This window comes from Eupeodes corollae, chromosome 1, assembly GCF_945859685.1.
Source record: "Eupeodes corollae chromosome 1, idEupCoro1.1, whole genome shotgun sequence".
NCBI lineage: Eukaryota > Metazoa > Arthropoda > Insecta > Diptera > Syrphidae > Eupeodes > Eupeodes corollae.
Genome location: NC_079147.1, coordinates 225591279 through 225618271, shown reverse-complemented (window position 1 = coordinate 225618271; position 26993 = coordinate 225591279).

Here is a 26993-nt window from a genome sequence, read left to right as displayed (position 1 = left end):
ATTAGACCTTACGTAATTACAAAAAAGAGATTTAATAGTAAAAGGTTCTGAAAAGTCTGTTGAATTTCCTTCAATAAAACCAAGCATGGAGTTAGCTTTGGCAGTTTGATAAATTGAGTTTGAGGTCAAAAACAACACGAAGATCTTTCTTTTCATTGACTCTTTCAAGAACACTACTAAAAAATAAAATAAATTAAGTGACGCAATAGTCCATGAAGAACCAGGGCCTAGTGACTTACAACCCGCAACCATTCCTGTGTGCGAATAATGTTGTCAGAGATGGAAGGGACCTACAGTTTATATGCCGAATCCGAAAGGCGAATTTAAGAAAGCACTTTTCATGACAAGAATTATTCTTTGAGGATTTGTCAATTCCTCGCAAGAGGAACTAACCATCACGCTACGTGTACTACAAGAGCACTACTGCCAATTTTATATTCGAAGAAAGAAGGATATGAAGAACGATAGAATGAAAAACATTTACATTTTGAAACGTTTAAAGATAATTGATTTTTCTTGCACCATTGAATGAGCATGTTAAGGTCATCTTGCAAACGGAGGCAAAAATCAGTTTGTTTTACGCATCTATAAAACTTAAGCCCGTCAGCAAATAAAAGTCTAAGGGAATTATGAAAAATATCTGGCATGTCATTAATAAAAGTAAGAAAAAGTAAACGTCCCAGGTGACTACCTTGAGGGACTGCTGATGACACATATACAGGAGCAGAGAGAACATTTCCAATGGAAACAAATTGAATGCGTCCTATAAGATAACGTTTCAAACATTGCAAAATATTTGAATGAAAACCAATTTTTGATATTTTGTTCAGTAGAATAGTGTAGTTGACTCTATCAAAGGCCTTTGCAAAGTCAGTATAGATGTAGTCAACCAGATACCCTGTCTCAATTTTATTGAGAATGTAGTTTTTAAATTAGAAAAATTAGTAGTTGTCGACCTACCCGATACAAAACAATGCTAGAAAGGCGATATTATCTCCTTAAGCAAAAATAAAAACTTTTCGCACACAAGTTTTTCAAAAAAAAGTTTTGGAATGGTGGACAGTTTGCAGATAGGACGGTAGTTAGATTTTCCTGTTTGGGTCCTGCTTTATGAAAAGGAATTATGAAAGATTTTTTCCATTCAGAAGGAAATTCACCAGAAAGAAAGAGATTAAAAATATAAGAAAGAAGTTCAGAGAGTACTGCAGAACACATTTTAAAGACAATTGGGTCCACTATATCTGGACCCGGACGATTGCTAATAACAAATCTTCCAACATTGAACGTGGTAACCGGTACTTCTTTATAATAATTCAAAAGGTTACACAACTTTTGCTGTCAAGACATACAAAATTTACTAAAGAAATAAAAACAGAATTCTAACAATCTTACATCCCGTGAGTTCACTCGATGCACTGACCTTTTACATTTTTTTAAAACTAAAGTTAAGTATATACACGATTGGAAGATCTTCCAATACTAGCCGAACTGTCAAAAGTCTTCAAATAGCATGCAATTAGGTGACAATTATCAATTTTCTATCAAATAAAAACTTTCTGTTTATGCGGTTCTTTTTCGTTTGTTATTTTGTCAAATGGTGACTTATTAATTCTTTCCATTTTGTAGTTTCAAAATAAAGTTCTCTTCTGTTGTTGTTTCCTGCCTTGAAACTGTCTGTTAATTAAAAGTTAGATGATGTTGGTAGAAAAGAATGTCATCCATTATCCAGTTATATTATTTAACTAGGCATTTAGACGAGTACAAGCGATTGCAAGAAGTGAGCCAATTTTTTGATAGAAAATTTGAGGACGATTGACTGCCAATTTTACGTGTAGACGTAGCTTAAGTTATGAAAATCATCAGATGCACTATATTATCGATTTCAAAGACTACCTTATCATTGGACAAGGACTTCATTTGCAGTCATTGAACCTACATTTTGACCAAGGCAGCTAGTGAGGAGGTTCATGTCCTCTCGTTGTGTTGTGCGTTTTGGATTAATTGTTGTCTTGTCTCACGTATCCGTCGTAGGCTCGTTTAATTTTGATTTTAATTTTAATTTAGAACAAAACAAAAAAGCCACAAAAAACAATAATAAAAAACAAAACAGTGAACAACAACAGCGATATACAAAAAAAGAGCAACACAAAGGAAAAAAGCCAACAATATAAAGTACCTAAGCCACAACACAGTAAGTTACATTCCCTTCTTCACTCTTTCTTTATTTTTTTTGTACAGCTTTGTAAGCTCTCTCAATGCTGAGTATGTGTTGATTCATTCAATAACATATGGATCGTAGATCACTGTTTTGATTGTTAGGGTCCGGACCAGTTTAACGTCACTACTAAAGGCATAACACTAGTAGTGAGGTTCTATTGTAAAGACCTTTAAATAATCTTATACAGTGATATATTTAAAAATTCATCTGTTTTGATTTTTGGATTTTATATATTGGATTGGATTTTATGTATTGCATCGATATTGAAATCATTGTTTTCTTCATCGGAGCCCAAACCTGGATAGAGTTTCGACTTCTCAGGAATTTAATACTCTGTCTCCATCCAAAGATTTGTCTCCTTGTATCCTCACACTGAAATTGGATGATTTCAATGTTCACAGTTCTTCGTGGCTTCTCCATTCTGACCTGACAACATCTGAAGGAATGTGTGCTAAAATTTTTACTGAGATTGAACATGTTATTCAGCTTCTCAATGGGCCTACTAGAATATCAGACGTTAGCGGCGGATCCCAGGCCTATAAGGAGCGGTTTTATCCGGCTTCCCGTCCTTGGAGTTATACTAAGGATCTGGTCCTCCAGGTTGGGGGTTGTGCACGGAAAGAAATACATTGCGAATATTACAACGTCAGTATGGGTGCGAACGCAATACTGTATGGCTTAGAAGATTTCCATGGGATGAAAAGTTGTAAGCATAGTTAATTTAGCCATACTGAGAAAAGTAACGTCGACAATATTTATAGCCGATACGCCAATGCCAGTATGGAAGTCAGGCCCATACTGACTGCCGATATGTACAACGCTCCTAGCAGAAAAGTCAATACAATATTGTTATTATACCACTTCCTTCCGTATGCCGTCGGGGTGACTTCCTGGCCACGTAAAAACATCATAGTTGGAAAGCAGCAACAAGCCTCGGATACGGACGGATTTACTGTTGACAATCTACGCAAACGAATTAAGGACAACGAACTTCGGATATGCACGTGGAATGTTAGGTCCCTTAACAGACTACGTGCGGCTGAATAATTAGCGTAGGTCCTAGACTGCTATAAAGCAGACATCACTGCCATCCAGGAAATACGATGGGATAAGCCAGGCAAAAAGAGGTTGAAAAACTTTGATATTTATTATGGTGACTGCTACCATGAAAACCAACAGGGCTTATTTGGATGCGACGTTGTCATTGGAGCCAGACTTAGGCAAGAAGTCTTGAGCTAAAGGTGCATCAACGAGCGCCTCATGACCAACCGCATCAAGGCTAAATTCGGCTACATTAGCCTGATAGGCGCGCACGCCCCCACATAAGAGAAGAAAGACAACACCAAAGATATGTTCTTCGAGCTCTTGGACAAAACATATTTTTATATTATTATATAGATTTTAATGCCAAGCTAGGAAGGGAAGACATCTTTGGTGGAATAATCGGGAAAAACAGCCTGCACGACAACACTTCCGACAACGGATTCAGGCTCATAGATTTTGCAGGGGGGCGAAACGTCATGGTAGAAAGTACGCGTGTTTTCCACCCCTCAACATCCAGAAAGGAACTTGGAGTTCTCCAGATCAATCTACCGTCAACCAGATTACGATCGACGCCAGACAAGCTTCCAGCATCATGGATGTACGAACTTTCCGAGAAGCTAACATCGACTCGGACCACTACCTTGTTGTTGAAAAGGTAGCACTTCGGGTTTCCAGACCCAAGGCAAAACAGGGAGGTGCTGGGAGAAGGTACAACGTCGAACGGCTACAATCGCAAGAGATCGCCAAATCCTTTTCCGATCGAGTTACAGGTAACCTCTCTCGAAGTTCTATGCCACCAACACAATGTATCGAAAACCAGTAGAAACATTGCCAAGATGCAATCAGAGAAGCCGCCTCTGATGTGCTGGGTTTCAAGCAGCCACCAACAAGGAACCCTAGCTTTGATGAGGAATGTCGGCAGGCAAATGGAGCCAAACAACAGGCACGCAAAGTGGCGCTGCATAAAAGGACTGCTCATGAGTTCTATGAGCAGAAGAGGCAAGAGGAACACAAACTTCTCAGAAGGAAAAAGAGAGAGGATGAGAAGCGTGCGGTGGAAGATGTTGAGAGAGTTAAAAGCAGGAATGAAGTACGAAAGTTTTATGAACAGGTGAAACGAAATTCACAAGTATATAAACCTAGAACCGAAGGCTGCAAAGACGAAAGTGGAAACATCATAGTGGAACCGCAGTCAATGCTGAGGATATGGAAGGACCACTTCTGCAGACGGTATAACGGCGACGACAAACCGAATTCCGCTGTCAGGCAGGATGATCCATTCAACATAGACTAAGAAAGTTAACAGTCCTGTCCTTCCGACTTTGACGAAGTAAAGATTGCCATATCTAAGCTGAATCTAACAAAATTGCTGTAGCAGATGGCTTGAATGCCGAGCTCTTTAAAGCAGCTGGAGATAAGTTGGTTAGGAGCATGCACCAACTTATCTGTAAGATTTGGTCGGAAAAAAGCATGCCCGATGAATGGAACCCTCTAAACTGTACCAACTATAAAGCAATCAGTCTACTTAACATCGCTTACAAAATTTTCTCTGCCATAATATATGAACGTCTAAAGCCCATCGCCAACAACCTAATAGGTCTTTATCAGTGTGGTTTTAGACCAGGAAAGTCCACAGTTGATCAAATGTTCACATTACGGCAGATCCTGGAAAAAACCCAAGAACATCAAATCGACACCCACCATCTTTTCATCGATTTCAAGGCCGCATATGACAGCATCTTCAGGGACGAGCTGTATAAAGCCATGTCTAGTTTTGGCATCACTGCCAAACTCGTCCGGTTGTGCAGGATGACCATGGAGAATTCACACTGCTCCATAAAGGTTGGAAACAACTTCACATAACCTTTCGATGTCAAAAAAGATTTAAGACAAGGTGATGCGCTGTCATGTGATTTTTTTTACCATAGTATTTGAAAGAATAGTGCAGAGCTCCCACGTCAAAACTAGAGGCAATGTCTTTCAAAAGTCTGTCCAATTACTAATATATGCTGATGACATTGACATAATCGGAAGAACTCAGCGTTATGTCAATGGGTCTTTTGAGAGTATTGAGGCAGAGGCGGCAAAAATGGGTTTAAATGAGGGAAAACAAAGTACATTCTGTCGTCAAGAAAGAACCTACAACACCGACGTCTTGGTCAAAATGTCATCATCAACAGACGTAACTTTGAGGTAGTCAAGGACTTCGTCTACCAAGGCTCCGCTGTAAATGCAGAAAACAACACCAGCGCTGAGATCAAACGAAGAATAACTCTTGCTAACCGCTGTTTCTTTGGGCTAAGAAAGCAATTGAGTGGCAAAGTCCTCTCTCGAAGAACCAAAGTGTAGTTCTATAAGACCTTTATCATCCTGTCCTGCTTTACGGTGCCGTTTCGAGAGAAAAGTTCTTCGTGTGATATTCGGATTGGAGGAAAAGATGAAGCGATGAATTGTACAGGCTGTACAGTGAAGTAGACTTGACCAGAAGGGTAAAAGTCTAACTTCTAAGATGGCTGGGTTACAGAGAGCTCATGGAAACCAATGCTCCGGCCCGGAAAGTCTTCCAATACACACCCACAGGACAGTGGAGTAGAGGAAGACCGCGAATCAGGTGGCGCGCATCAGTTTAAAGTTACCTCATCCAACTTGGAGCGCAAAACTGGAGACATCTAGATGGGGACCGAGCTAGATGGAGAAGTTTGTTCGGTGAGGCCCTAGTTCACACAGGACTGTAGCGCCACCTTAAGTAAGTCAGTATGTATTGTTTATTTTTGTTCTGTTTTTATTCAACTGGAAACTGATATAAGATTCGTCTTGAAATTGGCGAATGACAGATTATATGAAATGCGAATGGTCAGCTATTTCAGTAATACCGACAGGAAATGTTACCGATATTCGTTCAACTTTCTTTCATCGGTTTTGGTTATAGAAAAAGTTTGGAAAATTATTGAAACTGTTACTTTAACTCATTTGCTGTATTTTAATAGAAATTAACGTGTTTCTATACAATAATGTTAAACGCACTTTTTGAAAAGTTCAATCTATCAAAATAGGTCATTGCCACACATATATTATGCAGATATATCGTTAATCATATTTAAATTAAAACACCGGATTAAAATTGAAAATTAAAATCGCTTCCTTTTTCATTAGCAGAGTTTATAATTGCTGAGTTGTTTTTATCCAATAAATACACGATAAATTCACCAAAAACACTAAAAATTATTCTGATGAAGGATTATTCCCGACTTTATAAACGAGAATAAATACGAGTATATATTTAATTCAACAACATAACTCAAACTTGTCAGAGTCATGTAAGATATTTCGACAACCATTACCAGTATAGTGCTTCCTTTAGATTTCTGATTTCAAAGCCATATGTCGAACAGCATCAAGTTAACAACCAAAAATAACTTCTGTCCAAACACAGAAGTACAACATAACATACAATAAGCAAAACAAAGACAAGTTCTACATAAATGTATATGTGTACGAGTATAAAGCTTTATACACCATCAACATCAACACTAGTCAAATAATTGATGGCTTTCAAAACTGGACACAAATGAGCATTCATGCACTTTTCATCTTATTTATTCAAGAACAGTCATTTGCATGTTTTCTGCCAGATCCGTACACATTTTACCAAGAAATACACATTTCGTCCTTGATGCAGATTTCTATTGCAGGTCTAACGTCTAAGTCTGGTTGGTTGGTTAGATGGTTGATGGGATTAGGACTATGGAAGTTGTATGATGGCAAAGGATATGGTGGTATATTCCTTCTCAAGCAGGATTATATAAATATGTATGTACCAACTCTACATATATATATAAAGGAATTTAGCGTCATTATTGGCGTCGTCGTTGGTTTTGAGAGAGGGAGAGATAACAATTGTCGCTGGACAATAATTGTTCATCCTTAAATTACACAAATTACTTGTATTCACATCTATGGTAGAGTCTAATGCTTTATAAACAGAAATGTTCTTTTAACGGTGTGTTAGTCCTGGTATATGTATATGTAAGTAAACATCACCATCAGCGTGATGCAAATCGCTTAAATTCCACCCATGAGTATTAATTTTAGGTAATCAAAACATCATTTGCCATCTATCTGAGGTAGATTGTGTGCATTGGTCTTAAAGGACCAAGGAAAAGGAAACCGCACACAAAACCACATCAAATTGCAACAGATTTGCAACAGATCTGAATCATTGAACAAGGCCAGCTATATCCATTTAACAACATACAAACGCTTTTGAAGGATCCTATAATGTCTCGGTGACTATCCGGTAAGATCAAACTGCAAATTACCTACCAAGTCAGCCGGATACTCGTTCGAAGAAATGGTCGTCTGGTCATTACACCATTCACGTATTCATAATGAATGATGTTTCCCTTCGGAATTCAAGTCGCATTTTGATTGTAGTGTCTCTCACCTGGTTAAACAAATAGACGAAACCACAATTTTCCACAGCTCTGTATGTGTATTTACAACAACATGGATTTAATCCCATATGTGTAGCATTTTTTCCAGATGACAAGGCAAAGGGTATTGTATGTTACCCGAACCCGAACCCGACCCTTATGAGGGGCCTCTTTGTTTTTGTTTTCTTTCATTTTATTGTTTTAAACCTATTAGCTGATAAAACCACAGGTTTCTGTCCCATCTAATCCCAATCCCAACCCACCATTTCACCATCCCACCACACCGCGCCATCGCATCGATTGATTCAAATGCAAACTCAAATGATTCCCCTTTTCTAAAAGGTAAAAGGTAGTCAGCAGCGTGATGCGCCTTGCCATTGCCGTTTCTGTGGCCGTGGTGCCAAAGCAAATTAATTCCTCCTCTAGCGTGTACCGCAAGTCCCATCTCCATAGGGCTTTCCAATGGATGTTGTATAAACAAATTCAGTTTGTATCCGAATAATTATAACGGCATACAACTTCTAATCCAATCCCACACGCATTCTCGCTAATTTTGTTTTTCCTCTGAATAGCATCGCTTCAATTGTGTGTTTGCCTTTTGTGTGTTTGTGTCTGTGTGTAGTATGTGTGTGTCCTTGTAGTGCCGACGATGATATCCTTGTTTGCAATTTAATTTACTTGCATATTAACATGGTATAATTAAGGATTTAATGCGACAAAAGAGATATAGAGATGAAAGAATTCGGTTATACCTCCTCGTATGTATGAGTTTTTATATGTACGTATCTATAAGATACTCGAGAAATGCAGATTCATTTTCAGCTGTTGATAAAAGAAAGACAAGAGTTACATACATATATACATACAAAGGTATATTGTACACATTTACTTTTTAGTGGGCTTCATAATAATTACTCTAGGAATTTACTAATTTCTGAATTAATGGATGTGTTCTTGATTCTGGCCGTTTCATCTTTTCAACAGAAAAATTCAGAGTCGTATTCAAAATAATAGTGGCCCTTGGGTTAAAATAGAAAATTGATTTTAATTTTTTGAATGAAAAAAACCTTGCATTACGGCTAAAACTTCATTAAGAACCAAATTTCTTATTAACAAAATATTTATGATGTTTTTATTTTGAATCCTTTAAATTATTAAATTATTTTATTCGTCAAAACAAAAATGATTAAAAACTAGATTTTAATATTATGATAAGTTTGAATACTCCTACAACTCATCCTGACCATTTTGATCGACCCGATCAATAACAATATTACGAGTATATAATTTAATCAAAACATGAAACAATTAATTTATATAATACAATTATATTTTCTTATTTAAGGTGGCGCTACAGTCCTGTGTGAACTAGGACCTCACCCAACAAACTTCTCTATCTAGCTCGGTCCCTAGCTAGATGTCTCCAGTTTCGCGATCCAAGTTGGGTAAGGTCACCTTCCACTTGTGCGTGCCACCTGATCCGCACCCTTCCTCTACTGCGCTGTCCTGTGGGTGTGAATTCGAGGACTTTCCAGGCCGGAGCATTGGTTTCCATGCGCTTTAAGTGACCCAGCCATCTAAGTCGTTGGACTTTTACCCTTCTGGCTAAGTCTACGTCGCTGTACAGCCCGTGCTTTAATCCGCGTTTGTCAAGTCCATGCTTCGGCACCGTATAGCAGGACGGGGATGATAAAGGTTTTATATGGCAACACTTTGGTCCCTCGAGAGAGTACTTTACCACACAATTGCTTTCATAGTCCAAAAAAACAGAGGTTAGCAAGAGTTATTCTGCGTCTTATCTCAGCGCTGGTGTTATTCTCTGCGTTTACAGCGGAGCCTAGGTAGACGAAGTCCTAGACTACCTTAAAGTAACTTCTGTCGATGGCGACGTTTTGACCAAGACGTAGGTGTTGTATGTCCTTTCTTGACGACAGCATGTACTTTGTTTTGCCCTCATTAACCGTTAAACCCATTTCTGCCGCCTCTGCCTCAATACTTACAAAAGCCCCATTGACATCACGCTGAGTTCTTCAGATTATGTCAATGTCATCACCATATGCTAGTAATTGGACAGACTTTTGAAATATAGTGCCTTTAGTGTTGACGTGTTAGCTCTGGACTATTCTTTCAAGTACGATGTTAAAAAATCACATGATTGCGCATCACCTTGTCTTAAACCTTTTTTGACATCGAAAGGTTCTGTTAAGTTGTTTCCAACCTTCATGGAGCAGCGTGAATTCTCCATAGTCATCCTGCAGAAACGGAAGAGTTTGGCAGGGATGCCAAAAATAAACATGGCTCTATACAGCTCGTCCCTGTAGATGCTGTCATATGCGGCCTTGAAATCGATGAAAAGATGGTGGGTGTCGATTTGGTGCTCTTGGGTTTTTTCCAGGATCTGCCGTAATGTGAATATTTGATCAACTGCAGACTTTCCTGGTCTAAAATCACACTGATAAGGACCTATCAGGTTGTTGACGATGGGCTTTAGACGTTTACATGTTACGGCAGAGAAGATTTTATAGGCGATGTTAAGTAGACTTATTCCTCTATAGTTAGTGCAGTTTAGAGGGTCTCCTTTTTTCAGGATCGGGCAAACAATACCTATACTCAGGTTCCATTCATCGGGCATGATCGGCATTCAAGCCATCCGCTCCAGCGGCATTATTAGGATTCAGCTTAGATATGGCAATCTTTACTTCGTCTAAGTCGGGAGGACGGGATTGTTGGCTTTCGTCGTCTATATTGAATGGATCATCCTGCCTGACAGCGGAATTCGGTTCGTTTGCGCCGTCAACAGTCAACAAAAGTGGTTCTTCCATATCGTCAGCATTGACTGCGGTTCCACCTTGATGTTTCCACTTTCGTCTTTGCAGCCTTCGGTTCTAGGTTTATGTACCTGTGAATTTCGTTTCACCTGTTCATAAAACTTTAGAACTTCATTCCTGCTTTTAAACCTCTCAACATCTTCGACCGCACGCTTCTCATCCTCTCTCTTTTTCGTTTTGAGAAGTTTGTGTTCCTCTCGCCTCTTCTGCTCATAGAGCTCATGAGCAGCTCTCGTCCGTTTATGCAGCGCCACTTTGCGTGCCTGTTGTTTGGCTGCATTTGCCTGCCGACATTCCTCATCAAAGCAAGGGTTCGTTGTTGGTGGGTGCTTGAAACCCAGCACATCAGAGGCGGCTTCTCTGATTGCATCTTGGCAATATTGCCACTGGTTTTCGATACATTGTGTTGGCGGCAGAGAACTTCGAGAGAGGTTACTTGTAACTCGATCGGAAAAGGATTTGTCGATCTCTTGCGATTGTAGCCGTTCGACGTTGTACCTTCTCCCAGCACCTCCCTATTTTGCCTTGGGTCTGGAAATCCGAAGTGCTACCTTGGCTTTAACGATGTTAGCTCCTCGGAAAGTTCAGACATCCATTATGCTGGAAGCAAGTCTGGCGTCGATCGCAATATGGTCTATCTGGTTGACGGTATAGATTGATCTGGAGAACTTCAAGTTCCTTTGTGGATGTTGAGGTGTGGAAAATGCGTACTGGCTACCATGACTTTTCACCCCGCAGCAAAATCTATGAGCCTGAATCCGTTGTCGGAAGTGTTGTCGTGCAGGCTGTTCTTCCCAATTATTCCACCAAAGTTGTCTTCCCTTAATAGCTTGGCATTAAAATCGCCCAGGACTATTTTAATATCGTAGCTAGGGCACTGCTCATATGTTATGTCTAGGAGCTCGAAGAACATATCTTCGCTGTTGTCGTCTTTCTTTTCTGTGGGGGTGTGAGTGCATATCAGGCTTATGTTGCCGAATTCAGCTTTGATGGTCATGAGGCGCTCATTGATGCACCTATAGCTCAAGACTTCTTTCCTAAGTCTGGCTCCAATGACGAAGATGCATCCAAATAGGCGCTGTTGGTTTTCGTGGTAGCAGTCACCATAGTAAACATCGCAGTTTTTCATTCTCTTTTTGCCCGGCCCATCCCATCGTATTTCCTGGATGGCGGTGATATCTGCTTTATAGCGGTCTAGGGCCTCCCCTAATTCTTCGGCCGCACGTGGTCCGTTAAGGGACCTAACATTCCACGTGCATATCCGAAGTTCGTTGACCTTTATTCGTTTGCTTGAATAAAACCTGAATAAAACAACAACAATAACTTGTGTGTGCTTTGAAAAATGCTAATCGAATCAGTATAGTTCGATAGAACGGAAAAAAAACCTGTAATTGGCTTACAACTTTCATGTGGGTGCGGTGGCGTAGTGCGTACTGCACTAGCTCCTCACAGACTAGGTCGCTTGTTCAAGCCCAGCTCGGGCAAAAGTTCTTCGAAAATTTAATTGAACATAAAAGCGATTAAGCACCACTAAAGGAGTCTGATGTTTGGGTTGGTCTCCGTGAAATAGCTATAACTCCAGCCTATGAACTTGGTGGTAGCACACACAAGTTATTGTTGTTTTATTCTAAATTCCCAAGTATTTTTGAACTTAATCTAAAGTTTTTGGTATCGCAAGATGTTTTATATTTTCAATATGCCCGTTATTCGCCGAATTCCTTTTTGACTAATAGAAAATCCCAAAAAATCTATTTCATTGTAGTAAAATTTGCATTTTTTAAATTTAAGTTCAAGTCGAAACTGGGCAAGTTTTCTTAGAACTTTTTTGAGTACGTCCATGTGTTCATTAATAGTTTGGGTTGAGATTGTTATGTCGTCCATGTAGACAACAACGTCCCCCTCATCTATAAATGTTCGCAATATACGATAAATGAACCGTTGAAATACAGCAGGGGCATTCTTTAATACAAAGGGCATTTGCAATTATTCGTACTGCCCATCTAGAGTAACAAATGCTGTATATGGAATGGATTCCTTCAGACATTTTTACATGATGAAATCCATTTTTTTAGATCTAAAGTTCTAAAAAATGTGTCATAATGAGTCATCTATAAGAGGAAGTGGATAACTATCTCGAACCATGATTTTATTCAAAGGTGTATAGTCAACACACATTCGTTTTTCACCTGATTTTTTGGAAACTAAGACAATTGGGAATGCATAAGGGGAATTGCTGGATCGTATTTGTTTTTTTTTTTTAAAGTTCTCCAACCATTTCCTTTACTATTTTCGATCACCATATGAAAGCCTTCGGGGTGGTGAACTTATTGGTACATCGGAAGTGAGGTGAATTTTCATGATATAGTTTTGTTCAATAATTGGAATATTTAAAAGATATTTGGTTTCAATGATTTTTAAAATTTCTTTGCGACGAACCTCATCTAATTTAGAATTTGAGGATTTGATTTCTTCGTGCAATTATTCAAAATGTGTTCTTTTGAACCACAACGAAAACAGGAACCTTTTTCTCGCTTTGGATTTGAACACGAACTTGAAAAGTGTCCTATTTGTGAACAATTAAAACACTTTTATTTTTTAATGTCGTCATTTTTATTTAATGAAAACGAAGAAGATGGATTTCTTTTCTGATTTTTAAAATTCCGTTGACTTCGTAATTGACCATAACGATGTGATAATTCCTTAAGTTGTTGAAGGTCATCAGCTGGTTACAAAACAGCAATGTCCACTGAATCATCTTCAAAGCCAGCAATTGTAAATTGAATAACTTCTTCTTCATCCATGTTCGCTTGACCAGCAAGTTCTTGCATTTCAAGATATATCCAATAATTGAGAGTTTGGAAGAGCATTATGTTGTTTTCCGGAGTTCATTGATTACTTCAGATATGGTATGCTTTCGACCAAAATTCGATAAAAAAATTTGTCGACAATTGGAAAAATTGTTAGAATTATCTATTCTCAAAAACAATTCAGCAGCAGAGTTCATTTTCATTAAACTTCGGACCGACCTTAAAAAAAACCATCATTCGCACTCAATGAATCACAAACATGGTTAAAATCTTTAAGACACTTATAGCCATCATAAGTTTCGTCAAAAGGATTCATTAAGTATTGAACATCTTCAAAATTTGGATAGCTCACTACAGAATTGATGGTTAACTCTCGCTGCAATTGTTGTATACGTTGTCGTTTTTCAAAGATTCTAATCTCTCCATCAAGATTAATTTCTTCATGTTGCGAGTTGAGTGGTTCAATTTCGGCGTCATTAAAATTGTCATCATTATTTTCATCATTTAGATCCAGTTCATTCCTTTTTTCATTATATAATTTCCTTAATTGTGTTAAGGAAGCTGAACTCGAAAAAGGAAATTCGTGTTCGGTTAACCAATTTTGTATATCTGTTCTATTCATTTTTTATTTTATATTTGTTAAATGCAAATTGCAATAATATGAACTCTTCAATCCCACTTCTGAAGTTATAGGCTCTTTAACTAAAAACCAAGTTTCTTATTAACAAAATATTTATGATGTTTTTATTGTGAATCTTTTATTTCGAATGAATTTATTAATTAATTTTTTTCGACAAAACAAAAATAATTAAAAACTAGATTTTAATATTATGATAAGCTTAAAGTACTCCTACAATATTTTGATTTGATTTCATACAAGCTGTTTTCATGTGAGAAGTTGTGAAGGTTGGAAGTAAGATTTAATTTTCCTTGTATATCAGCAGGTGGCACGCTTGTCGACGCACGGCTTTACTCGTCGGATGGGGGGGATCTTGCTGAATTATACCCTCAAAAATAAATTAAAAAAATACTCGTGCCAATCTCAAAAATTACTTTACGATAAATCGAAAAAAAATCGATCGAAAAGACTAAAATCGTCTCACTCTGCACAAATCCAAGAAGTTGAAATCAACACAACCGATGTTTTGTTGTGCTAGCCAAAGCTATGTGGCAACCCTTATCCTGCAGCAGTTTATGCTGCCACCATACCACACTTCTTGCCAAAGTAAATGAAGATGTAGCCCCTTTTCCCTCTTATGTCACATATTCCTCCTACCTACACAATCCTTATCACTTACCTTTCCCCTTTCATTTAATAATCTAGCAATCCATGATTATTATAAAAAAAATCATTAATATTAAAAACATTCTATTTCAAAATTCATTATATTTAAATTCATAACATAACTTAAGGTTCGTATGTACAAATACTTTCTAATAATAAAACAAAAGAAATTCAAAAATTGTAAACAAAAATAATAATTGACATTTCATTTTCAAGTTCTCTATACAACTGGCTTTGCAGATAACTCAAATTGAACAAATAATTGAGTAACAGACTTATCTCAAATAACACTCGTTGATTTCTATTTATTTCTTTCTGTTAAACTTAAATTACACTCAATGTCAGGTTCTATTTATTATTTTGTTTGTAAGTGTGAAAAAAATGAGTGCGAATCAGTCTGCACGCTATTGAGTGATTTCTACTCTCTTTGAGTATAACGAAAGCGTATCTTCATAAACTATTACTCATAAATTTGTTTTTGATCTTTAAGAAAATTAAATCCTCAACACAAAAAAAATTGAATTAAATAAAATAAAATAAAAAAAAATAAATGAAATTAAGCATAAAAATTGTATCTAATATTAGGAGTGATAAAAAAATTACTACTATTTTTAGGCGTTTACCAATACCTTTTACTAAAAAAAAAAAATAACCAATTTGTTTTCAAATTACTCACTTGTTGTGTTGAGGATCCATCCAACGTTGTGCGCACAAAGATTGATGTAGATCCTCGTTATTAGTTTTCGTTGTTTTGTTTTTATTAATTTTTCGAAATGATTTAATATAATTTTGGTTTTTGTTTATATGATTTGATTGGAGGTTGGGGGATTGGTAAACAGGGTTTTCTTTTTTTTTATGATCATTGATTTCTACCTTTTTTTTTCACTCTCACACTATATATTTTAATATTAAATGATAATTCCTTTTTGTTTATTTGACTATTTAACCTTTTTTTCTAATTTTTCTGTTTTAGCTTGTTTTTCTTTTTTGTTAGTTTTTTGTTCACTTTTTTCCTATTTGTTTTCAATTTGAGCTAAGAAAATTTATGCTAAACTTTTTTTTTTCGGCCAGCAATTTTCGATGGTCTAGTAAGTTAGGGTTATGGAGGGTTTATCATGTTGTGGATCTGGGGTGCTCCAGCAATGTCCGATGAAGTACCATGGGCGTCAATTCCACGTGGCAATTGTTACACTCTTCGGAGCTTCTTTACAACTGAGCCTTACTGGCTGTAAAGCTATACGTCTTGCTTAGAGACCACGGTAGTGGCGATAGAAAAGAAGCACCAGGGTACATATATCACATGAAATTTCTGTACGGGATGGCTCTCACGGAGATTTTGATTTATCAATCGCTTCTCCGTGTGTCAATCTATCAATAATTTTAATGAATTAATTGTGTTTTAAACAACAAAATTTTGCTTGACTTACGTTGTATGTAATATTTATTATAAAACAATTAATTGAATAGCTACACTGGATGTACAGGTCTTAGGTACACGCACAGTTTTGGACACTCCGGAGTATTACCCCAATTCAATACGATTTTCACTTAAAAAAATTAATAGCAAAAATAGTTTGAAATGCATTGTACATTAAGAACTCTAAATAGGTTTTTAACTTACATATGCTGTGTAATATTAAATATTTGGACTATTCTCACGTCACGGGGCTGCTATTGAATCGTCTTTGTCGGGAGTAAGTAGTCAAAGAAAGATCGAGATCGGAAAATGGTTAGCAAGATGCACATTTGTCGATCTTCGAACCGACCTGAACCGATTTGTACAATCAGTTCAGTGGTTCTTTCGAACAAGAACCATTTATGGTCCGTTAACATCGATTATAGGGTGAACCAGAAATTGGCTATGTATGTTGTATCGTACTTTTGGAATGTTACATAAATAATTTCATTACAAAACCATTTATTTAGAAACATGGTCATGTGAGAAATAAATGGAAATTATAATTCGTTGTTATAACAAGACGTGTGGCTCGACCCATGCCCTGAGATAAAAGTCTCATTTTGTTTTATGCTTTTAAATCTTTTGAGTGGAAAATTCCAACAATTTTGCCTTTAGTATCAGCTACTTCATAAAGTGCGTTTCCTATTCCGCGTACTACTCTACACTTGAGATATTTTGGGCAGAATTTAGCGTTTATTTTCTTACTCGCATCACTTTGCACAAAGTTCTTACGATAAATTTCTTGACCTGGTTGAAACTTTTTATTTGACGATCTAAGATTGTAATTTTTTGCATGTTTGTCAAACGCTAATTTAAGGTGATCTTTCAGTTGATCTTGAATCAACCCAATGCGATCGGCCTTACTCACTGATTGAAACTCTGGGTCATTCAGAAGTTGCAAGTTTTGTAACAGTGGATACCAGCTGGCATGCGTAACCATTTGTGTCCCAAATAATGAAAAATAAGGAGTTTTTGACGTCGACTGATGGACTGCAGTGCAAAGAGATTGTTGAATTTCGGGAATATATTTATCCCATTCCCTATGATCCTTTTTAATATATGAGCGTATTCCTGATAGAATTGATTGATTTACCCGTTCTGACGCGTTAGCCTGAGGCGAGTATAGAGCTGTCTTAATGTGTCGTATACCATGTTTAGCGAGGTGTTTTTGAAACTCAGTAGACACAAATTGTTTGCCATTATCTGATTGGATATACTGTGGCACTCCAAAAACACTATACACATTTTGGCTCAAAAAGTTAATGACTGTCTGTGTATTTGCTTGTTTTATAGGCTTTAACAGCACAAATTTTGTCACATGATCTAATAACACGAAAAGATATGTATTTCCCTGCTTTGATCTCACATAAGGCCCCATGAAATCTATATAGACCTTTTGGAATGGCCTTTCAAACGCAATGTGGGAGGCCATTGGTGGTTTTATGATTTTGTTTGTTTTTTTACTTTCTTTACATACAACGCATTGTGATATAAATTCTTTAACATCCTTTGCCATTTTTGGCCAAAAATAATAGTTTCGCAACCTTGACAAAGTTTTAGCTAAGCCGCCATGGCTACAGTTAGGTGGCACGTGAGCTTTTCGGATAAGTTCGGGAGCGAGACTAGGTGGTATCCAGAGTCGCCATTGAAGGTCTGTTTTAACAATGTCATCGTCAGCTGGAAAAAACTTTTTGTAAATTCGGTTTTCTTGGATTTTAATGTCCAAGTATTGGTTTGGATTTTGTTCAATCTTGTAAATTAAGGATCTATAATCTTCGCTCTTAAAATCATCGGATTCAAGATCTATTGCCAAATCATTTGGGTCTTCAGCATCAATGCTGTCAACAAACGCTCGTGACAGCGCGTCTGGAACGACATTGGCTGAACCTTTCCTGTGTTCAATTTCGAAATCGTATGCCTGCAGCTTAAGTGACCATCTAGCCAATCGACCGCTGAGATCTTTAAGAGTCATTAGCCATTTAAGGCTAGAATGGTCAGTAATGACCCGAAAGTGTGACCCTTCAATATATGGCCGAAACTTTTTAATGGCCAAAATAGCTGCAAGACACTCTTTTCAGTAACTGTATAGTTGGATTGGCATGGATTCAATTTTTGCGAATAAAATGCAATGGGTTGCTCTTCGTTTTCATTATTAATTTGAAACAAAACAGCTCCGACACCTTGATCTGATGCATCGCACTGCACCGAAAACATTTTATTGTAATCAGGCTTGTTCAATAATGGAGCCGTTGATAGCGCTGTTTTGAGTTCCTCAAAAGCTAATAAAGCTTCAGCAGACATTTGAAATTTTTTGTTGCTCTTCTTGAGCATATCAGTTATTGGAGCTGCGAGACTGGCAAAGTTTTTAATAAACCTGCGATACCAGCCGCACATCCCTAAGAATCTACGGACCTGCTTCGCACTGTTTGGAATCGGAAAATCGTTTATACCTTGAACCTTTTCTGGGTCAGGTTGGAGATGACCGTTACCTACTATATACCCTAGGAATTTTAGTTCACAATGACAAAATCTTGATTTTTCAACATTTATTGTAAGGTTCGCATGTCTAAGGCATTGAGCCACAGTTTCCAGTCGACGAAGATGGGTTTCGAAGTCCGCAGAGATGACAAGCAGGTCGTCTATATAGACGAAAACATAGTCCCTAAGTGCTGATGGAATAACTTTGTCCATTACGCGACACATCCTTGCCGGAGCATTACATGTACCGAACGGCATGACAGTAAATTGCATCAATGGTCTTCCTGGCACTGTAAATGCTGTTTTCTCCCTCGACTTCTCTTCAAGCGGAATTTGCCAGTATGCGTCTTTAAGATCGATGCTGGATATAAAATAAGTATCACCAAGGCGACTTAGTATGGAATCAATGTTATGAATAGGATTGGCATCTTTCTTTGTTAGGGCATTAACTTTCCGATAATCAATACATAATCGGTTTTTTCCGGGTTTCCTAACAAGTACAACTGGTGATGACCATGGACTTTGGCTTTCTTCGATTACACCTAAAGCCATCATCCGATCGATTTCCTCATTAATGAGCGATTGAATAACAGGTGAAACAGGGTAACTCCGTTGTTTTACCGGATCTGCGCTACCTGTGTCTATAACGTGGGTGTCAACATTAGTTTTCCCTAGTCCTAACTTAGAAAAGGAAGGGAATTTTTCTACTATATTTTCTAATGCCTTTTTCTGGTCATCAGTCAAGTCATGTTTGGTCTTAGTGTCATAGTCAACAATTTCGGAAATAAGTTTTGGACAAATCTGGAACTCTAACCAAAAGTCAATGCCTAGGTACAACGGTTGAGTAAGAGTGGGAACAAGATATAAATCGATTCTGCGACAAGTGTTTTTATAGTTCATTGCAATATTTACTCTTCCTACTATGCGTTGTTTGCTTCCATCGGCTGTCTTTATTCCTGATTTGAAGTCTATAACTTTTAATTTGTTTCGTTTAACAAAATCTTCACAACCTGTACCTAGACAAGAAATAGACGCACCACTGTCGAGGAGTCCTTTGACATTCTCGTTTCCAATACGCACTGTGGCATAGGGTCGGCGGTCATATTCATCCATAAGTTGTGATGAGTCTATTAATTTTGAGAATAAACGCCTTTTTCTTTTCCTAAGTGAAGTTTTGTTTGGTTTTTTAAAAGGGTTAACTATGTTGAATTCTTCAACTGAAAATATTTTTGCCCTTACTTCATTATATCGCTTGAGTCTTTCTTCGTAAGTTTTATATTGGTTAGGTTTGTTACTTTTCAATCCAGAGGTTGTGACCACTGTTGGTAGGTTTTGGGAACACTGTGATTCCTCCGAATGTAAGGCAATTTTTACTGTTTTTGGACCGGGTTTGGATTGGTCAGAAAGGAGCGAGACTCCCCGGAATACTTCTCGCTCGCCTTCCGGTTTTCCGCCTGCGGGTTACATGTCGGACAATGCGGAGTCGTATATCCATCTAATCCACATCTATAACAGAATAATTTTCTTTCTGGGGATGGACAAATCATGAAGTTATGTCCTTCTTTTTTACAATTAAAGCATACTCGATTCCGTGCAGGAATATTTTTGTTATCAATGGCATTTATATCATCCTCGTGATAACAATCTGGTTTATCTAATTCATGAACATTTCGTTGATATCCGGTCTGATTATATCGAAGACGATATGTATCTCTGGATGTCAACATTCTTTCAGTCTTCTTGCATTCGTCGCGCAAGTGTTCTAGTGAGTATATCGACATAGGATAGATATACTGCATCAGGCTATTGTTTATATTACTTTTTACAATTTTTAATAGATCGTTCTCTCGCATTCGTTCTCGCAACTGGTTTCGGAGATCAAGAATGGCATTATAGTAATCATCAAACGATTCATTTGGTAACTGACGTCGTTCCATTATTTGTTTAATAACTTCAAAGTCAGTTTCATGACTGCGATACTTTTTAAGTATGGCACTACGCAACTCCTGCCATTCTAGGCGGGGATTATCCTGCAAGTACTGCCAAAACCAAGTTTGAGCTTTTTCCTTCAAGAGAAGATGGAAGTTTTTGACAATTTCGGTCCAAGGCATTTGATAATTTTCTTTTAGAGTCTCTACTCGGAATATAAAGTCTTCAATAGACATCGACTTTTCAGTTCCGTCAAATTTAATTCCCCAACGATCAAGATCAAATTTATTCTTGGATTGATACAAAAAATTGGCATTAAGGTAGGGATCTTGATTAAATGGCCAGACAGAGCAATTGTTGTTGGTGTTGGATGTGGAAGAGGAATTTAAATTGCCGGAAGTCGGATGACTATTGTTTGTACGAGGCGGTAGTTCTGAGTGAGTATTAATCTGTCCATCTGCCGCAGATTGAGCATTGGCTTGGAAACTTAAATTATTTCTTGTCTGGGATGTTTCAATTTGATAATTACTATTTTTTTTGTCTCGTCTGCGGTTTTTTGGTTTATGACCAACTACCTGATCATGGTGGACTATATTTCTCACAGTGGGTAAAACTGTTTTTTCAATGCTATCTTTGAGTGCTTCATTAAGAGATAGTAAAAGCTGTGAATGCAAATTTTTTAAACCTTGTTGCAAAACGTTAGATACATAGTTTTTTAAAGACTCATTTTGTGGATTATTTTGAATTTGAGTGTTTTCTCCATTTATTGCGAAACTTATTTCTTCACGATCTATCAAGTTAGCTAGTTGTTCATCATTATTTTCTCTTGCTGTCTCTATGTTAAAGTCTCGAATAGACTCTACTGGGTCGGGCAAGTTCAAATTATTTCCCTCTGCCATCTTATCTACCAAAGGAATTATTTGATTTTCTTTAACTGGTGTATGTTTTACTCGAGGGTTTGATCTAAATGGTGAGTTATGATTTTGATTACTACCAAAATTTAGTTTATATCTATTTCCGGAACGTGTAGTTCCACTTGTACCCTTGTCCTTCTTTTTTGGAATTGCACCACTATTTTGATTAGGTATATCACCTTGAACGTCTGACATAATACCCTAACCTGTTTCGGATAATACAGCAGAATTTGGAACTGAATATGAAGAGAAAAAAAGATTGTTTATTATAACAATTGTACTTTATTTATATTGTTGGGTGTTTATATTCATTTATATCGGGGAAAGATAAGAGACAAAACTGGATTATGCATATGGAACATGTGACTAGATTTTGTGCATTGTTGAGCGAAATTTGTTTTTTTCGAAAATAAGTTGCGGAAACATGAGCGAAAATAAGTTGCGGAAACAAACTCATCTTCCACTGCAACTCAAAAAAAAACTAAGCTGGATTTTCCTTATCATAATTTTTTTTTCTAAACCATCAGGTGACTAGAAAAATAATTTACTGGTTATAGGAAAACCACTAACTTACGTAAACGAAAACAACTGAATGATTGTATGTATGTCGCACTGATTGGTTTTTCTTTTCCTTTTGAACTATAAACGCTTATCGGCAACACATTACTTACTAAAACATAAATACTAAACTCCATCTGATAAAAACAGGCCCCACGTTGGGCGCCAAATTATTTTGTGAAGGTTGGAAGTAAGATTTAATTTTCCTTGTATATCAGCAGGTGGCACGCTTGTCGACGCACGGCTTTACTCGTCGGATGGGGGGGATCTTGCTGAATTATACCCTCAAAAATAAATTAAAAAAATACTCGTGCCAATCTCAAAAATTACTTTACGATAAATCGAAAAAAAATCGATCGAAAAGACTAAAATCGTCTCACTCTGCACAAATCCAAGAAGTTGAAATCAACACAACCGATGTTTTGTTGTGCTAGCCAAAGCTATGTGGCAACCCTTATCCTGCAGCAGTTTATGCTGCCACCATACCACACTTCTTGCCAAAGTAAATGAAGATGTAGCCCCTTTTCCCTCTTATGTCACATATTCCTCCTACCTACACAATCCTTATCACTTACCTTTCCCCTTTCATTTAATAATCTAGCAATCCATGATTATTATAAAAAAAATCATTAATATTAAAAACATTCTATTTCAAAATTCATTATATTTAAATTCATAACATAACTTAAGGTTCGTATGTACAAATACTTTCTAATAATAAAACAAAAGAAATTCAAAAATTGTAAACAAAAATAATAATTGACATTTCATTTTCAAGTTCTCTATACAACTGGCTTTGCAGATAACTCAAATTGAACAAATAATTGAGTAACAGACTTATCTCAAATAACACTCGTTGATTTCTATTTATTTCTTTCTGTTAAACTTAAATTACACTCAATGTCAGGTTCTATTTATTATTTTGTTTGTAAGTGTGAAAAAAATGAGTGCGAATCAGTCTGCACGCTATTGAGTGATTTCTACTCTCTTTGAGTATAACGAAAGCGTATCTTCATAAACTATTACTCATAAATTTGTTTTTGATCTTTAAGAAAATTAAATCCTCAACACAAAAAAAATTGAATTAAATAAAATAAAATAAAAAAAAATAAATGAAATTAAGCATAAAAATTGTATCTAATATTAGGAGTGATAAAAAAATTACTACTATTTTTAGGCGTTTACCAATACCTTTTACTAAAAAAAAAAAATAACCAATTTGTTTTCAAATTACTCACTTGTTGTGTTGAGGATCCATCCAACGTTGTGCGCACAAAGATTGATGTAGATCCTCGTTATTAGTTTTCGTTGTTTTGTTTTTATTAATTTTTCGAAATGATTTAATATAATTTTGGTTTTTGTTTATATGATTTGATTGGAGGTTGGGGGATTGGTAAACAGGGTTTTCTTTTTTTTTATGATCATTGATTTCTACCTTTTTTTTTCACTCTCACACTATATATTTTAATATTAAATGATAATTCCTTTTTGTTTATTTGACTATTTAACCTTTTTTTCTAATTTTTCTGTTTTAGCTTGTTTTTCTTTTTTGTTAGATTTTTGTTCACTTTTTTCCTATTTGTTTTCAATTTGAGCTAAGAAAATTTATGCTAAACTTTTTTTTTTCGGCCAGCAATTTTCGATGGTCTAGTAAGTTAGGGTTATGGAGGGTTTATCATGTTGTGGATCTGGGGTGCTCCAGCAATGTCCGATGAAGTACCATGGGCGTCAATTCCACGTGGCAATTGTTACACTCTTCGGAGCTTCTTTACAACTGAGCCTTACTGGCTGTAAAGCTATACGTCTTGCTTAGAGACCACGGTAGTGGCGATAGAAAAGAAGCACCAGGGTACATATATCACATGAAATTTCTGTACGGGATGGCTCTCACGGAGATTTTGATTTATCAATCGCTTCTCCGTGTGTCAATCTATCAATAATTTTAATGAATTAATTGTGTTTTAAACAACAAAATTTTGCTTGACTTACGTTGTATGTAATATTTATTATAAAACAATTAATTGAATAGCTACACTGGATGTACAGGTCTTAGGTACACGCACAGTTTTGGACACTCCGGAGTATTACCCCAATTCAATACGATTTTCACTTAAAAAAATTAATAGCAAAAATAGTTTGAAATGCATTGTACATTAAGAACTCTAAATAGGTTTTTAACTTACATATGCTGTGTAATATTAAATATTTGGACTATTCTCACGTCACGGGGCTGCTATTGAATCGTCTTTGTCGGGAGTAAGTAGTCAAAGAAAGATCGAGATCGGAAAATGGTTAGCAAGATGCACATTTGTCGATCTTCGAACCGACCTGAACCGATTTGTACAATCAGTTCAGTGGTTCTTTCGAACAAGAACCATTTATGGTCCGTTAACATCGATTATAGGGTGAACCAGAAATTGGCTATGTATGTTGTATCGTACTTTTGGAATGTTACATAAATAATTTCATTACAAAGTGATTACTTGGCTCTATATAAAGTTTTCAGAAAATTAGAATCTTAAGTTTTCATGGATTTGAAAAAAAGGTTTAAGAGTTAATTTGTGATGCTGAATTTAAATTTGAACTGGGTTTTAATTTTTATTATTAATTAATTTTTAGGTGGACGTATTCGTAGAGTAGTGTTCAGTATACAAAACACAATTTTAAAACTCAAAACATATCTGATCCTATAACATTCTGTGGTGATTTCGTATCAACTTTAGTACCAATACTTTTCAAAATAAAACCTAAAAAGTGTCTTAGAAAGTCTTCAAAAAAAAAAACTAAAGCTGACCAAGGACGACTGAGCCAAATGGCCCTAAGCGAAGTCAAAATCTATAGTGTGGGGGAAAACTGACGTGACTTGGTTTAATTCTTTCAATCCATTTAGATTTTCAGCCAGTTTAAAATCAACTAGCCTAATCCAACGAACCTGGCTCTGTAGTATGTTGGAAATGGGCTAGCCATGTAGTTCTTTCTGCTTACACAAATAAGCAATCAAATATCTCATCGTTATAGCCTCTTTTTTCCTTTTAAAAAGTTTTGTCTTTGATTTGACTTTCGGTTGACATTTTCCAACTCTAAAACAGAAAATAGTGCATGTTTTTCTGCTTACAAATTTTGTAATTTAATTATATTTCCAAATGCAAATAAATAACAGTTTTTAGTTTATTTTATACAAACCGTTTTTGGGTTATTCATTATTTGAATTCACAAATATAAAAATAATGAAATTTTCAAAGTTGATCTGGCTCGGTCTTACTTTTAATTCTGGTTTTCAACGTTGCTTAGCCCAAAATCGATTCTTGAGTTGTCGACGTTTTAAGTTCCCTAAATTCGAAAAAACGCACGTCCGTACGTTCGCAACGTTTTTTCGTCGTCCATAGCTCAAGAGCCATAAGAGATACCGATTTCAAATAAATTTTGTTATACAGATAATAAGGCAGAAAGATGCAGAAAGGGCTCTCAAGAAAATTGCGTGGGTGGTTTTTTTACCATAGCAGTTTGAAAAAAAGGTGAAAATTTTGGTTAACCCTAAAGTTAAGTTAAATTTTATATAATATATTGTAAGGTGATAAATATATTTTTTGAAAAAAAAAACCATTTAACGGTTTTTTATAAATCAAAAAAAAAACTGACAAAAAATTGTTATCTCGAAAATTTTACGAATAAAAAATGATTGCGTCTCCAAAACAATTCTGGGCATCGAAAAATAATGTTTCTAATATCTGGTAATACTTGGAGAAAAATCGAATTGACAGTTTATTTACAAAAAATTAGAATATTATTTTTAAATTTTGTTGTCAACATTCAGTAGAGTTTTGAGAAAAATCGAATTGACAGTTTTTTTTCCAAAAAAATAAAAACCTAAGCAAAATTATTGAAAGTTGGTAAAAAACACATATTCGACTTAATTACCTTTTCAAAAATTTTACTAATTTTATCTTATAAGAAATATTGTTTTGAACATTCTATTAAATAAAAAATCGAATTGAAAGTTTTTTTTAACAAAGAAATAAAAACCTACAAAAATATTAATAAAATCTCGTAAAAATTGATTTTCCACTCAAATATCTTTTCAAAAATTTAAGACACAATCTTCAAATTAATTTTATTTTATAAAAAATATATAATAATAATTTAACTGAAACTTTTAAAACAAAACACTAAAACCTACAAACTTACACATTCGAAAGACGGGATGGACAGTTATCAGTGTGGGTCGCACCGCAGCCTTTTTTTTAGTTTATAGTTAATTGGAATATGAATAGAATAATAGTCTTTCTGGTAAGCTGACTCAACTACTTTGCCTAATTATACGAGACATAAGTTGTAGAATTTGTTCCTTATTTTGCAAAAAAATGTTAACAATCATAAAACTATATGTTTCATCCCAAGATCCGAACACAGTTATTCCATAATCAACAAACGAATCCCTTCAGTTAAAATTTTATTTGGATTATATTTACAAATTGAAAAATATACAAATACATTTTCTTAACATATCAAATCTATCCATAGTATAGTAGGATTTTACACAGCGATAAAAGATAGAGTAACATCTTACTAGGGATGGGTTTTTCACATTTATACGAGTCTCGAATGGATCTTATGTGAGTTCGTTCTCAAATGTTGGTACGATTGATATTGCATTTTTATCTCGATGGCTATGTCCGTTGAGTAGTTGTGCATTTGGAATTATGTGTTTTCCATTGGGGAAAAATATCAATTTTTTACTGTTGATATTATTTACTTTGGTTAATGAAAATGAACTAACTGGGCTTATTTTGCAAAAAAAAAAACAATAGAAAAGATAATTAAGTTTTGCTATGTTTCCACCAAAAATTATTTCGGTTTAGATTTAATAAATCTTTTTGGTGTTTCAACTGCACAAGAAGATTTTGAAAATGATTAAGTTTGACAGCACTTTCTAAAATGCAAATGGTGCAAGTGAGATAGTTTGATTCGTGTTAAACAATGAAGAACTGATTACTTCAGCTCATATAAGAATAAATTACCTTCTTCATGCAATTTTTTGTT